Source organism: Canis aureus, chromosome Y, assembly GCF_053574225.1.
Source record: "Canis aureus isolate CA01 chromosome Y, VMU_Caureus_v.1.0, whole genome shotgun sequence".
In the NCBI taxonomy this organism is placed as follows: Eukaryota; Metazoa; Chordata; class Mammalia; order Carnivora; family Canidae; genus Canis; species Canis aureus.
The window spans coordinates 3,204,720-3,217,879 of NC_135650.1; positions in this window are offsets into that span (position 1 = coordinate 3,204,720).

A 13,160-nucleotide genomic window follows, 5' to 3' on the forward strand; every position below is an offset into this window, starting at 1 on the left:
TGAGTTTTCTCTGAGCCAGCCTCACAGAACAATTGCTCAACTCATTGCTCTGAGTGTGAGGATCTCACAGGACTGGCACCCACCCTGAAGAAGAACTTTGCTGAGGGTCTGTAATCCTATCAGTTGAGGTTGTCTGACTATCTGAATTTTGTGTCCTGAGAGTATTCACTGTGAGGTTGTGACTGCCGGGGTGGACAACAGCATTAGCTATTTGTTCTTTGGTGTCCAGTTGGCATTTTGGGTAATGGCCTGAGGTACACAAATGTGATATTTCCATCAAATGTCACCAGCTATATTGAGATAATCTAAACCTGAACCCTCCCCTCTACCTGAAAAAGTGTATGTTCCTCCAATTTCTGTTTCTCACGTCTTAATTCTTGATCCTCACCACGTCACCAATGATGCTTTGTGTTTTCAAGACCAACTATAGATCACCGGAAAGGAATGGAATCTCTCTAGAGAAATCTCTTAGAAAAGAAGATGAATGGGCAGCATGGTTGGTTAATACACTGAGGCCTCACAAATGATATCAGCATCAAAAGTTTTCATTAACCATTTATTGCTCGAAGCTAAAGAACAATTTGACAAGGTGAGGCAACAATAAACTAGACCCACCTCTTTAATAAATGCTCCCTCTCCCCTTCCTCCTGCTGTTATTCTATCTCCACTTCTGTTCTTGATGTACTGGTCACTCTCCCCCCTGCATCTCCAAAATGGGGGACTGCAAAATGAAAACACAAACAGGCAGTTGCATGACCAATGATAATATTGAACTCTGGCTTGAATTCATCAGCAAGCCGCCAAGAAAACCAACTGATTCTCTAGGCCTTCCTACTTAGAGGAAGTCAGAACAGTACTTAGATTAGTAGCCCAGGGAGCTAACAAATAACCCTTGTCATAATTGGTTTCACAATATATTAAATAATGGCATACAAGATCCCTTATGCCAAAAAAATCCATTTTCAAATCACCCAGAAAGCACGACTGGCTTACTGGCTTGGTGATAGCAGGCAGCCTTTCCTCAAGGGAAGCTATTTCTGACTTTTTGCAGCATTTTCTGAGGAAAAAAATTAGACTGTAGGAGGTGAAATGTGGACAGAATTACTCCAAATCTGTCTAGATAGCCCTCCTCCTCTTCAGATCCCTCTAGGGATGGGCTTGGAACGAAGCTGAAACTGTGCCTGCACCCAACAGCCATCTGAGTAAGGGAGAGGATTCTTTCTCAGAATCCTTTAATCAAATGAGTTTGGGAACAACAGGAAGCAGGAGGGAACTATCAGTGGAGAAATATCACTTTCATTCTGAAGGAATTGATGAAGCAAGGGTCCTAGGATCAGAGTAGTTTCCAGTTCAGAGTCCCACATGTGGAGGATCAGGAACAAGGTTTAAATGTATTACTACTGTTACTAAACATAAGGAATAAATTTAGAGTTTTCCCACACACATAGAGATGTGGATAAGGTGCATTGGATTGTGTTTAAATGGCCTTGTCCCAGAGACTGAATCCCCATTTGCTGAAACATAGTTGTTAAATTTTCAGCAATTTTGCCCCATACCTTCTTTTACACCAACTGTTTCTTCCTGTAAGAACTCCAAGCTGTGGAACTTAGAACTTTTAAGGTACCCTATGTATGCATGTTCAAGTTGCTATCAATTACTGTTCATCTTTTGTTTTCCTATTCCTCTTGTGATAGTACAATATCTCCTGATCTGTTTTCATGTCCACTGTCTACTTTGTTTCTTCATCATATTTCTGTGCCTAATCCGGTGAATTTTCAACCTGGATAGTGCGTGTCAAGTTTTAAAATTTGCATTTGGTCTTCTGACAGGAAGATGACCAGAGCTCTTTCTACGGTAATGAGTTTCCCATGTTTACAACCAAAATGCAAGGCAACAAATGATTGGGTCTCTGTGGATACAAACCTGGACCATGATATTTCATGCTTGGGGAAAAAAGCAAAATTCAACCCATAAATGAGACAATTGAGAGTAACTAGGATATTCATTCCTTAAGTTGATTCAAGAAAAGGTATTCCAGGGGCATCAAGTTAGTTTATTCAGGTATATGTCTGCCATCTGGATTAATCTCAGGTCATGACCTCAGGTCATCAGATTATCCTAGTTTGGGCTATATGCTGCGTGTGAAGCCTCCTTAATATTCTATTTCCTTTTTCCTCTACTTCTCTCCTCCTTACACTTTCTCTTTTGCTCTCTTTAAAATAATAGGAATAAGTAAGAATAAGAATAAGTAAGAAGAAAAAGAGGAAGAAGAAGAAAAGGAAGAAGAAGAAGGAGAAGGAGGAGAAGGAGGAGGAGGAGGAGAAGGAGAAGGAGAAGGAGGAAAAGGAGAAGGAGAAAGAAGAAGAAGAAGAAGAAGAAGAAGAAGAAGAAGAAGAAGAAGAAGAAGAAGAAGAAGAAGAAGGAGAAAGGAGAAGAAGGAGAAGAAGAAGAAGAAATCATTCATTTTTCTTCTGGGCTGAAAATAACATAATGAAGACAAAAAATTCAAAGCCATGTTATTTATGTTTCATATGTGAAACTTGATAGCCAGTGATTAGTTTATAGCCTAAAGGGGAAAACTGCTTTTACCACTCAAAATCAGATTAAAAGGCAGGTGTTTGAAGCTAATATTTGTACACTAGTCTGTGTAGAATATTAACAACAGAATATCTCTGATTATGTTTCAAAAACAGACGTTGATACTGAGATTAGGGTTAAAGTGATGTCATAATGCAGCATATAATTTATAAATTTCCATATCACCCTATCCCTTGGTACACAATCCCTATGATCATACATGCCTCCTCTAGTGTGGAAAGTTTATCACAAAGAACAAACCAGTGTGGAGACATTATTATCAATGAAGTTGCCCACACATATTAAGGCTGCTTTGTGTTATGAATTCGTGTGTTTTGACAAATGCAAAATATTATGTATCCAAGGACCCTGGGATCATGATATTAGCCCAAAGTAGACACCCAACCAAAGGAACCAGCCTGATTCCCACATTATTACTGTTTTTTAATTTAAGTTGAGATGGCACACAAGGATACATCAGTTTCAGGTGTATCAAATAGAGATTCAGTACTTATATAGGTTAATATTGTGCTCACCACGGGTGTAGATATATGTGTCTCTACAATACCATTGATCATATTCCAATGCTGTATTTTTTATCTCTGTAACTTCTTTAGTGGATAACGGGGAGCCTGTCCTTCCCACTCTATTTCACTACTATTGCTATTGGTAAATAGTATACTTCCAGTATTTAAATCTCTCCAGGATGGAATATTTTCATCTATCTGAATAGCGGTACACTTGGGTGGCTCAGGGGTTGATCATCTGCTTTTAGCTCACTCAGGTCATGGTCTCATGGATCTGTGATCAAAGTCCCACATCAGGCTTCCCACAGTTTGCCTGCTTCACCTCTGCCTACATCTCAACCTCTCCCTGTGTGTCTCTCGTGAATAAATAAATAAAATCTATTTTTAAAAAACTGATTAGGGGGACCCCTGGGTGGCTCAATGGTTTAGTGCCTGCCTTTGATCCAAGGTGCAATTCTGGAGTCCCAGGATCGAGTCCTGCATAGGGCTCCCAGCATGGAGCCTGCTTATCCTTCTGTCTGTGTCTCTTCTTCTCTCTCTCTCTCTTTCTCTCTCTCTCATAAAAAAATGAAAAAATCTTTTTAAAAGGCTGATTAACGAATAAATGCAAGAGACTAATAAAGTAGTTAGAAAAAAATAGAATAATTGATAGCACTGAATCAAACGTACAAAGATTATGGGTAAAATCAGGTGAAAAAACTTACAAAAGTCAAGAGAGTATGTGGATCTACAGAGACAGAAATGGTTTTTTCAGATGTCCAGAAGGTAGGAGCTTTTAGTTGCGTTTCACAACAAGCTACATGAACCATGGGAGCTCATTATTGGAATCAATGTGCATATCAGTTCTATTCATGCATTGACTATGTCAGGCTATTTGATGTTGCCACTGACTTTTTTGAAGATTTTAATTATTTATCTGAGAGAGCATAAGAAAAGAGAAGGGCAGAGGGAAAGGGAGAGGCTCACTTAAAGCTGAGCAAGGCCCCAAATACGGTATGGATCCCAGGACACTGGGACCTTGGCCTGAGCTGAAGGCTTTTCCTCATCCACCAAGAAGAATGGCCCCATAGACCCTTATGATGTTTATTAATCATTGACTACAATACAGACTTGCCCTGTATTCATATAAATAGTGATTTCTCAGTAATTCTTAAACACCACAGCCAATGCATTGACAGTTATTCTATGTCCTTCTAAATATCGCTAAGTGTGTGGTGAAGGAATTTTTCCACAAGAAGTCAAAGAAGGAATCTCCAGTTTCTTCCATGGAAGGCTTGCCTGTTCTCCTGAACTAGAAATGGGGATTTTTTGCTCTTTGGAGTGAATTCAGATATGACAAAGAACAGTGTATTTTTTTTAGTAAGAAGGACCATTTTCATGGGGTGATGGAAGGGGAGGTTATAAACCATGTAGACGGGGACCTGTTTCTCATGTATATTTTTTCCATCTTCAGTTAAGAATTTCAGGTTGCTCCTTAAGTAAACTGGAGAGGTCAATCCCCAAGGAATAGCTCATTCTTTTTCAAGGGTACAAACTGTGCTTCCTTTTAGGTCTTTTGACTTACTACTATTGCTCATGTGCTGTTGAAGACTCACCAGGAGAACCAATGATAAAGTACACACGTGACCTGTTCCTCATGGTATCCCCTTTTGTATAAGTGCACGTCATCTCAGGAAGCAGTTAAAGTAGTTTGTATTCTGGAATCAGTCTCTTGACAAAACCTCTAAATAATAAGGCAGGTGGGGCAACAATTGCTGTTCTCAGGACAGCCACCATGTTCCATATTCCCGGAACTTGGGAATGTATGAGATAGGCAGCTTTCCCAGGTCAGTAAATATGTCTATGATTCTACAATTCTTGGAAGCTACTATATTCACTATTTGGTGTGATTGTGAGTGCATGAAGCTTAGAGCTGAATGACTTGTTTAACACTGTGCAGTGCAATAGAGTTGTGTATGATGGTGCATGTGTGACACAGAGACATGTAATTGAGAGACTGGGACACAGATATAGACACTGAAATCAGAGAAACAGAGAAGGAGAGAGAAAGAATAAGAGATTTCTCCAGGACCTATGTCCCACTGACACTGCACGACGGCCTCTCTCATCATTCTCAAAAAATAAAAAATCCCAAAACAGCATATTTTACAGCCCTAACATCATTAGTGGCCCAACAGTGGCAGTTCATTGCAAGCTTCATAACCAAAGCCATCTTGTTCAGTAGCCTTCTATCCATAGTGAACCACTATCTGAGAATTATTATTTTAGTTTAGTAAAATTCTCCTTCATTTGTGTGAGAGATATGGGTAGTTGGACAGATAAAGACAAAAACGTTACTGATAAAGGAGACCCACGCTAGGTTGAGTTCAGATCCCAGACTGCCTGACCTGAATCAAAGGAAGACTCTTAACTGACTGACTCAGGCACCCCTACCAGAATTATTCTTGTGCACGATGAACAACATGCTGTTGGGTACCATGTGTCCTGCTAGAAGCACTCTATGATCCCTTCTGAATGAGAGTGTTCATCTAGAATTTCATAGAAGAAGATCAAATAAATATTGTCAAAGTGAGCTTGAGTATCTTTGACCAAGGATCAAATGTCGCATTCTTGGTTGCTTTTCACAGAAATTCCGATGAAAATCAGACACTTTCCATATGAGATGAAATACATATCTTCCTGGAGGGAAAAGTGCTGAGTTGTCTCTTGACAAGTATTACCCTATTTGAGAGGATGTTTACCATTGGCGACACCGAATCTGATTATAAAGTGTGTGATGGGGTATTTTCCCTCAACAAGTGTTTCTCTTGCTTGGTTGAGAAATGTTGTAGTCACCATCTTGAGTTGATTGCAGAGACACATTCTTCAGGACAAACAACTTCATCCAGGTATCCTTTCACTTACTTTGGAGCATTATCTCAAACACTATGTTCCATCTGGCTTTCTAAAGTCATTCATAGTAGTAAAGATAACTTTTATTTTATATAATACCATCTATTGATTAAAAACAATGAGACTTACATTTGCCAATGTTTTACACTAGACGAATGTCCAAATATTGGATTCAAAATAAGTGCCATTGGATCCCTGGGTGGCGCTATGACCCAGTAATTGCACTGTTGGGGATTTACCCCAAAGATACAGATGCAATGAAACGCTGGTACACCTGCACCCTGATGTTTATAGCAGCAATGTCCACAATTGCCAAACTGTGGAAAGAGCCTCAGTGTCCAAGGAAAGATGAATGAATACAGAAGATGTGGTCTGTGTATACAATGGAATATTACTCAGCCATTAGAAATGACAAATACCCAGCATTTGCTTCAACGTGGATGGAACTGGAGGGTATTATGCTGAGTGAAGTGCATCAATCGGAGAAGGACAAACATTATATGCTCTCATTCATTTGGGGAATATAAATAATAGTGAAAGGGAATATAAGGGAAGGGAGAAGAAATATGTGGGAAATATAAGAAAGGGAGACAAACATAAACACTCCTAACTCTAGGAAATGAACTAGGGGTGGTGGAAGGGGAAAAGGCCGGGAGGGGGGTGAATGGGTGACGGGTTCTGAGGGGGGCATGTGACGGGATGAGCACTGGGTGTTATTCTGTATGTTGGTAAATTGAACACCAATAAATAGTAAATTTATTAGTAAAAAAACATAATAGGAATAGATTCATGTCAACATGGCTTTAAAATATAGTAAAAAGATATAGATTTTAAAAAGAAGAGGTGATAAAACAAGAAACTAGTTTATATAAGAATAAACAAAAAGAAGAAAATTTTATCTTGAAAAAAAAAATCCTAAAAGGGAAACCTTGAGTTGCTTTGCTATGCTCCCCCAGTGCTGGAAGTTCCAGTTCTGTTTGGCCAGGAAATGTGCTGGTCACCTCTTTTTCCAGGTGATCCTCTAGGAAATGCCTGCTGTACAGATTCTCAGATGTCTGTGCCTGGGTGCTGTTCCACCGACCTGGTCATGGAGTCAGGCTCACTATAAGCTGCTCTGTGAGCATTTTGTTCCCTGAAACCTTTCATACCCCTTCTTGGGGTGAGAGGAAAAAAGACAACACTTCGATCTCCAGCCCGGGAGATGAATGAAGTGGTGATTGACAAATCTATAGATTTCAGTCGTGCCTGCCTCCTCCAAGACTCCCCTAGCAGACATGGGGAGACACTGAAATGTACAATGTTTAGGTTTCCTCAGGAAGCATCTTTGCTTCTCTTGCTCTCACCCTCTTTTCCTGGATGAAAGGTAAGATTTTTTTTCTGCGGCGCTGGACCCTACATGGAGAACCTTCAACCCCACATGTGAACGTTATGTTCACATAATCTGCCTTCCAGAGGAAAAAGGAGGATGTGTTCAAGTCCCTTGTATGGACCCAACATGGACCATGGTCTCCTGGCCAAGCCTGATGGCGCCTCAAGCTGAACATTCTCCCAGGCTCAATAATCTATCCCATTTCCCTGAACCAATACATGGGGACTCTGCTGGCTCAAGTGCTCGGGTACTTTCTGGACTCCAGGAATATTGAGACCCCACTCACTTCCTGTGATTCTGCGCCCTTTCACCTATGGCAGGACAGGGAAGTCTCTGGAAGAGCACATCTAAAGATCCAGATTTTGAACTTCAGGGCTCTTTCACTTTCAAGCAACTGGCTCACACATGCTACCTCCCACCCCTCCCATTATCCTCTGATAAATCCCTTCCATTTTGCTTTTCCATATCCACCCTGCTTAATTTTTCACTTTTCTATTTGTAGAGTCACCCATTCTTGCTTATATTTCAGCTTGAATTCACTGGTGTTCAGAATGGCTTGATAGTTATATAGCTAAGTTTAGGGGACTACCTGACATGAGGACCTCTGCTCCACCAAACATCATTCTTTTGAAAATAATTTTTAAGGGCTTAATCCAAACTAATTCAGATGGTTATTCCATGAAACCTGTCTCTTTACAAGAAATTCAAGTTTCCTTTGCAAATAAATTCAGCTTTATTTAGCGTCATCCAAACTAGAAACTACGAAGCTGTCACTCTTTAAGTGAATGAAAACGAGTCTTCAAATCAATCCGTACAAGGAATTGTTATTCTGTAATAAAAAGTGATTAAGCCTTGTGGAGCCTCTATGTCTCAGTTGGTTAATGTCGGTGACTCTTGATTTTTGCCACAGATCATGACCTAAGATTCTTGAGATGAACCCATGTGACAGACACTTGCTGTGCCTGGAGCTTGCTTAAGATTTTCTCTCCCTCCTGACAAAACATGAGAGATACCTATCTCTGGGAAGTGAACAAGAGGTAGGGGGAAGTAGTTGGACGAGGGATTGGGGTGACTGGATGATGGGCACTGAGGGGAGCACTTCGCAGGAAGACCACTGGGTATTATGCTGTATGTTGGCAAATTGAACTCCAACAAAAAATAATAATAATAAATGCTACTTTACAACATACTCAACTTGGATGTTAAAGGAAAAAAATATATGCTTTCCTGGAAAAAAAATGTCTGTTTGAGTAGCTTTCTTATTATGTCCAATTCTGAATTTTTTTTTGTTAGTTATGTTTGAACCTCCTAAATTTTCATTGCTCTTTTTACATAGACCTCATAAAGACCCTTTTAGAGATGTGTCAGGGTAGGTTTACACATTTATCTATTCCTTTAGAAACATCTCCAGTTGATGAGCAGGACAGGAATATTTGAGGAACATGCTAGGAATATTTGAGGAACATTGGCTTACCTTGGTGGTGAAAAATTTGGGTAATACCCTAAGTGTTTTAAGATGTGACCATCTCTGAAGGTAGTAGAGTAGTCCCTTCTAGTCTGGGTGCTGAAATTCCTAGATTTATGGGTATTCCAGCCCATAATTTACAGTGAAAGATCCAGTATTGCCAAAGGGAATGGACTGGATTAACATCCTTGCTACTCTGTACTTGCACCAAGGGAACTCACAGGATTGAAAGTGTTTCCTACTTAAATGAATAGCTAAAAATATTTTCTGCTCTTTAAATAGGTTATATGTTAAATAATGAACTGTGTTCCAGCAAAATTTTACTTTCTTTTGAACTCTATATTACTTCTTGTGAAGATTGCAAGCAAATACATGGATACATTTCACATTCTACATTTTTATTTTTTTGAAAGTCATTACTTTGAATCATGAACCATTTTGTTTTCTCAGACTCACCTCTTTCATTTTGATGAATATACATAGCATTCATTGAGGTCTTTTGGATGGCTTGAAAGGTCCATTATTTTTTATTTCATTCTTGTTTTATTATTTTCCTCTTGAAAGAGGGAAAGAGTGTATGTCTTGATGGGGATATGGGTAGATGTGGATGAAGGGAATGTCCCAGTATCCTTGCTGAGCATGGAGACTGAGGAATGGTTTGATCTCAGGAGCCTGAGATTATGACCCAAGGAAAAATCAAAGGCCTGGCACTACCCTCATTATCTGTATATGTTGTTGATCATTAATTTACTGTAGAAAAGGGGATCTTGTAGGTAACTTTCTAGATCGGTCCAATGAGCTTTGCTATTCAAAATGGATCATCTGAATGTCCAAATCATGAATTCGTATAAGCAGGTAGCACCGGGTCATACCTGTAACTAAAAGAATTCTAAATTACATAGGAATATGCCTTGCCTTTTTGGGAGTGTTAGAAAAAATTTCAAATGCATCTCTTCATTAAGCTCAGGTTCTTTTCAACTGTATACTGTTTCCTCACACCTGGCTATGGGAGGGGTTGATTTTTATTTTTATTTTTTTATTTTTTTATTTATTTTTTAAATTTTTTAAAAATTTTTTTTGGGGGGGTTTATTTTTAGAGGCAACTGGCACTTCGGTGCTTCTGGTGAATTGTCATAGAAAATATGATATCTGGAGAAGGGAAGGAGTGGGAAGGAAGGGAAGGAGAAAGAGAACAATATGAATAGAAGTGGAGACAAAGAGCTAGAGGAAGGCGTGTGGGAGCATTTACTAAAGAGGTGCTTCTAGTTTATTCTTGCCTAGCATTGTCAAACTGTTCTTTAGCTTTCGCCAAATGGTTAATGAAAAAAATTTGATGCTGAATTCCTTTGTGAGGCCTCAAAGTATCAATCAAAGGTGCTGCCCATTCATCTTCCTTCTTTTCTAAGATATTTCTCTAGAGAATGAATTTGTTCAGTTCCATTGATCCAAAGGTGGCCTTGAAGACCCAAAACATCATTGTTGAGGTGGTGTGGATCAAGAATTAAAATCGTGAGAACCAGACATAGGAAAAACAGACATGATTTCAGGTAGAGAAGAAGGTTCAGGCTTATACTATCCCAATACAGCGGGTGACATTTGATGGAAATATCACATTTGTATACCTCATGCCATGAGTACCCCAAAATGACAAATGGACAACATGGAAAAAAACAGCCTATGATCTGTCCTCACCAGAAGTCACAACCTCTGAGTGAATACTCTCAGGATACAAAACTGAGACAGTCAGAGAAACTCAACTGATGGGATTTCTGATCCTCAGCAAAGTTCTTTTTCAGGGTGGACTCCAGTCCTGTGAGATCTTCACACTCACTGCTCTGTGAAGATGGATCAGTGAAGACTCACAGGGCACTATTCCTGCTTCTATGCTCAGATACTTCTACTTATGACACACAACAGTTTCACACAGCACAGCAAAGCACAAAATGGTAACCAAAAAAGACAGCATAAGGGTACCTAAAGGAATAGTCTGATTCCATAAGAATGCAAAAAAGTGGGAACCAAAACAAGATCCAGGTGCCATACTGAGTACAAACTGCCTTGGAACTACCTCAGAGAACACACTTCAGATCAAGGGCTCTCTCTTCATGGGAGGGCCCCTCCCATGGACTCAATAGCTGCCAGGAGCAAGGCACAGTGGGCTTCTCTGAACGCTACCTTTTCTCAAAGCAACAGGAGGCTCTGAAGATGTCTTGTGGACTCCTTGTGATTGCCTGTACAATGAACAATGGCCAACCAAATGAAAATAATACCACTAAACCTAACTCTAACCCTAACACAACCCTAACTCAAACTCTAACTGTTATGGGAACACAAACCCTAACCCAATCCTACCCTTACCCGATCCTGAACCTGAAATGGAAACCGAACCCTAACCCTAAGTCTGAACCCTAAGCCCTAACCCTAACACTCACCCTAAATGCTAACTCTAACCCTAACTGTAAAGCTAACAATAAATCACAATCCTAACTCTAACCCTAAACCTAAACCTAAGCATAGTAGCAATTGGAACTTAGATGTGACATGCCATTGTTTTGGCTGTATGTTTATATTTCATTATGTTATATTTCATTAAAATATAATTTCAGGGGATCCCTGGGTGGCGCAGCAGTTTGGCGCCTGCCTTTGGTCCAGGGCACGATCCTGGAGACCCGGGATCGAATCCCACATCAGGCTCCCAGTGCATGGAGCCTGCTTCTCCCTCTGCCTGTGTCTCTGCCTCTCTCTCTCTCTCTCACTCTGTGCTTATCATAAATAAAATAAAATTAAATAAAATTAAAAAAATATATAATTTCATTATATTTCAACAGTTGAAGTGTCCTTATCTTGACAATAGCCAAATCTTCAAGTTCCTATAAGACCCTGCTTTCAACATGAATAAATTCCTTAGAAACCTACATAATGTCTACCACCGTGTCCTCAACAACACTTAAAATATGATATCAGCCACCTGTCACACTTGCAGGTGCAGCTCTTTCTTCCTCAAGGATCTTGTCACTGTTGTATAATAAAATCATCTTTTGCACACACAAAAAATTCTCAGGAATTATTTATTAGTCATTTGCTCCTTGACCCAAAACTTCAAATCATGTCACTTATATCCCTCATCCCCAGGGAACAAAAGTAAAAGATTAAAAAAGAAAAGATTGCATGTAATTATTTGAGAGCAAAATTAAAGCATAAAGAGGGGGAGAGGCAGAGTGAGAGGGAGAAGCAGACTGCCTACTGAGGAAGGAGCCTCAAATAGGGCTCAAGATTCCAGGACCTGGGGATCATGACCTGAGCGAAGGGTCAGGCAGACCCTTAACTGACTGAACCAGCCAGGGGCCCCAAAGTAAAAGGGTTTTACAGACAAAGGAAAAAAAGGAATTCTCACATACTTTATTTACTAAGAATTCAGATACAAAGATTGGTGTTGGTAGCAGAGAACTAATCTTGGCTGCACATACCTGGTTTCAAAGTCTATCACTAACCAAACTGTCTTACTATAGCAAGTTAGCAAGTTCCAGGTGTTTGGGCTGAGTCCCTGGAATATTTGCAGTTTGGCCCAGTTCAGACAATCATGGTTCTCCTACCAGTAAGGATGTATATGAGGCCGGTCTCCTAACTGGCCTCCTGTTCCATTTTAAAACAACTTGACATAAGTAATCATTTCACCAATGATAGTGTAATAAGTTGGAAAAGATAATATTAATAAGAAGACAAAATAAAGCTTGGCCTCATGTCCATGTTATGTTACAGCAACCAAGGTCCCAGTAAAACTTCAAAGAGGAAAGTAAAAAGGATGGATATGCACTGATGCTATCACCTGTACCTTATAGTGTAAATATACATGATTTATAAGTGAAGCACTTGTTCCCACCAGCTCATGGCTGTATGATGGCAAGACCATCTAGTGTCCAGCTGAATTACCCATCATTATCAGGAGCACTTGAGATTGTCTGAACCCACCTGTGTAATAAATATTAAATAGTTTTGTATCCCAAGAGATCGGGGGAAAACCTAAGGTCCAATTCAAAAGCTATGGGTGTGTTGGCAACTAAAACACACTCAGACTGGAGTTTCTGAGACAATTCAGTGCAGCTCCCTAAGATGACAGCTGAATTTTTGGATTAGAATACTTCCTGATTCCAGGGCTGGATGTGACCTCTTAGGCATACATGTTATTGGCATAAAGGACCTCAGGTTATAGAGAAGCATCAAGGAACAATTAGGCCTTGAGTGGCATTGAAAAGTCATTCTAGAAAGATATATGTGACAAAATTACCCTATCAAACGACATGTTGCTAAGAGTGGTGGTATTTCTGGAAGA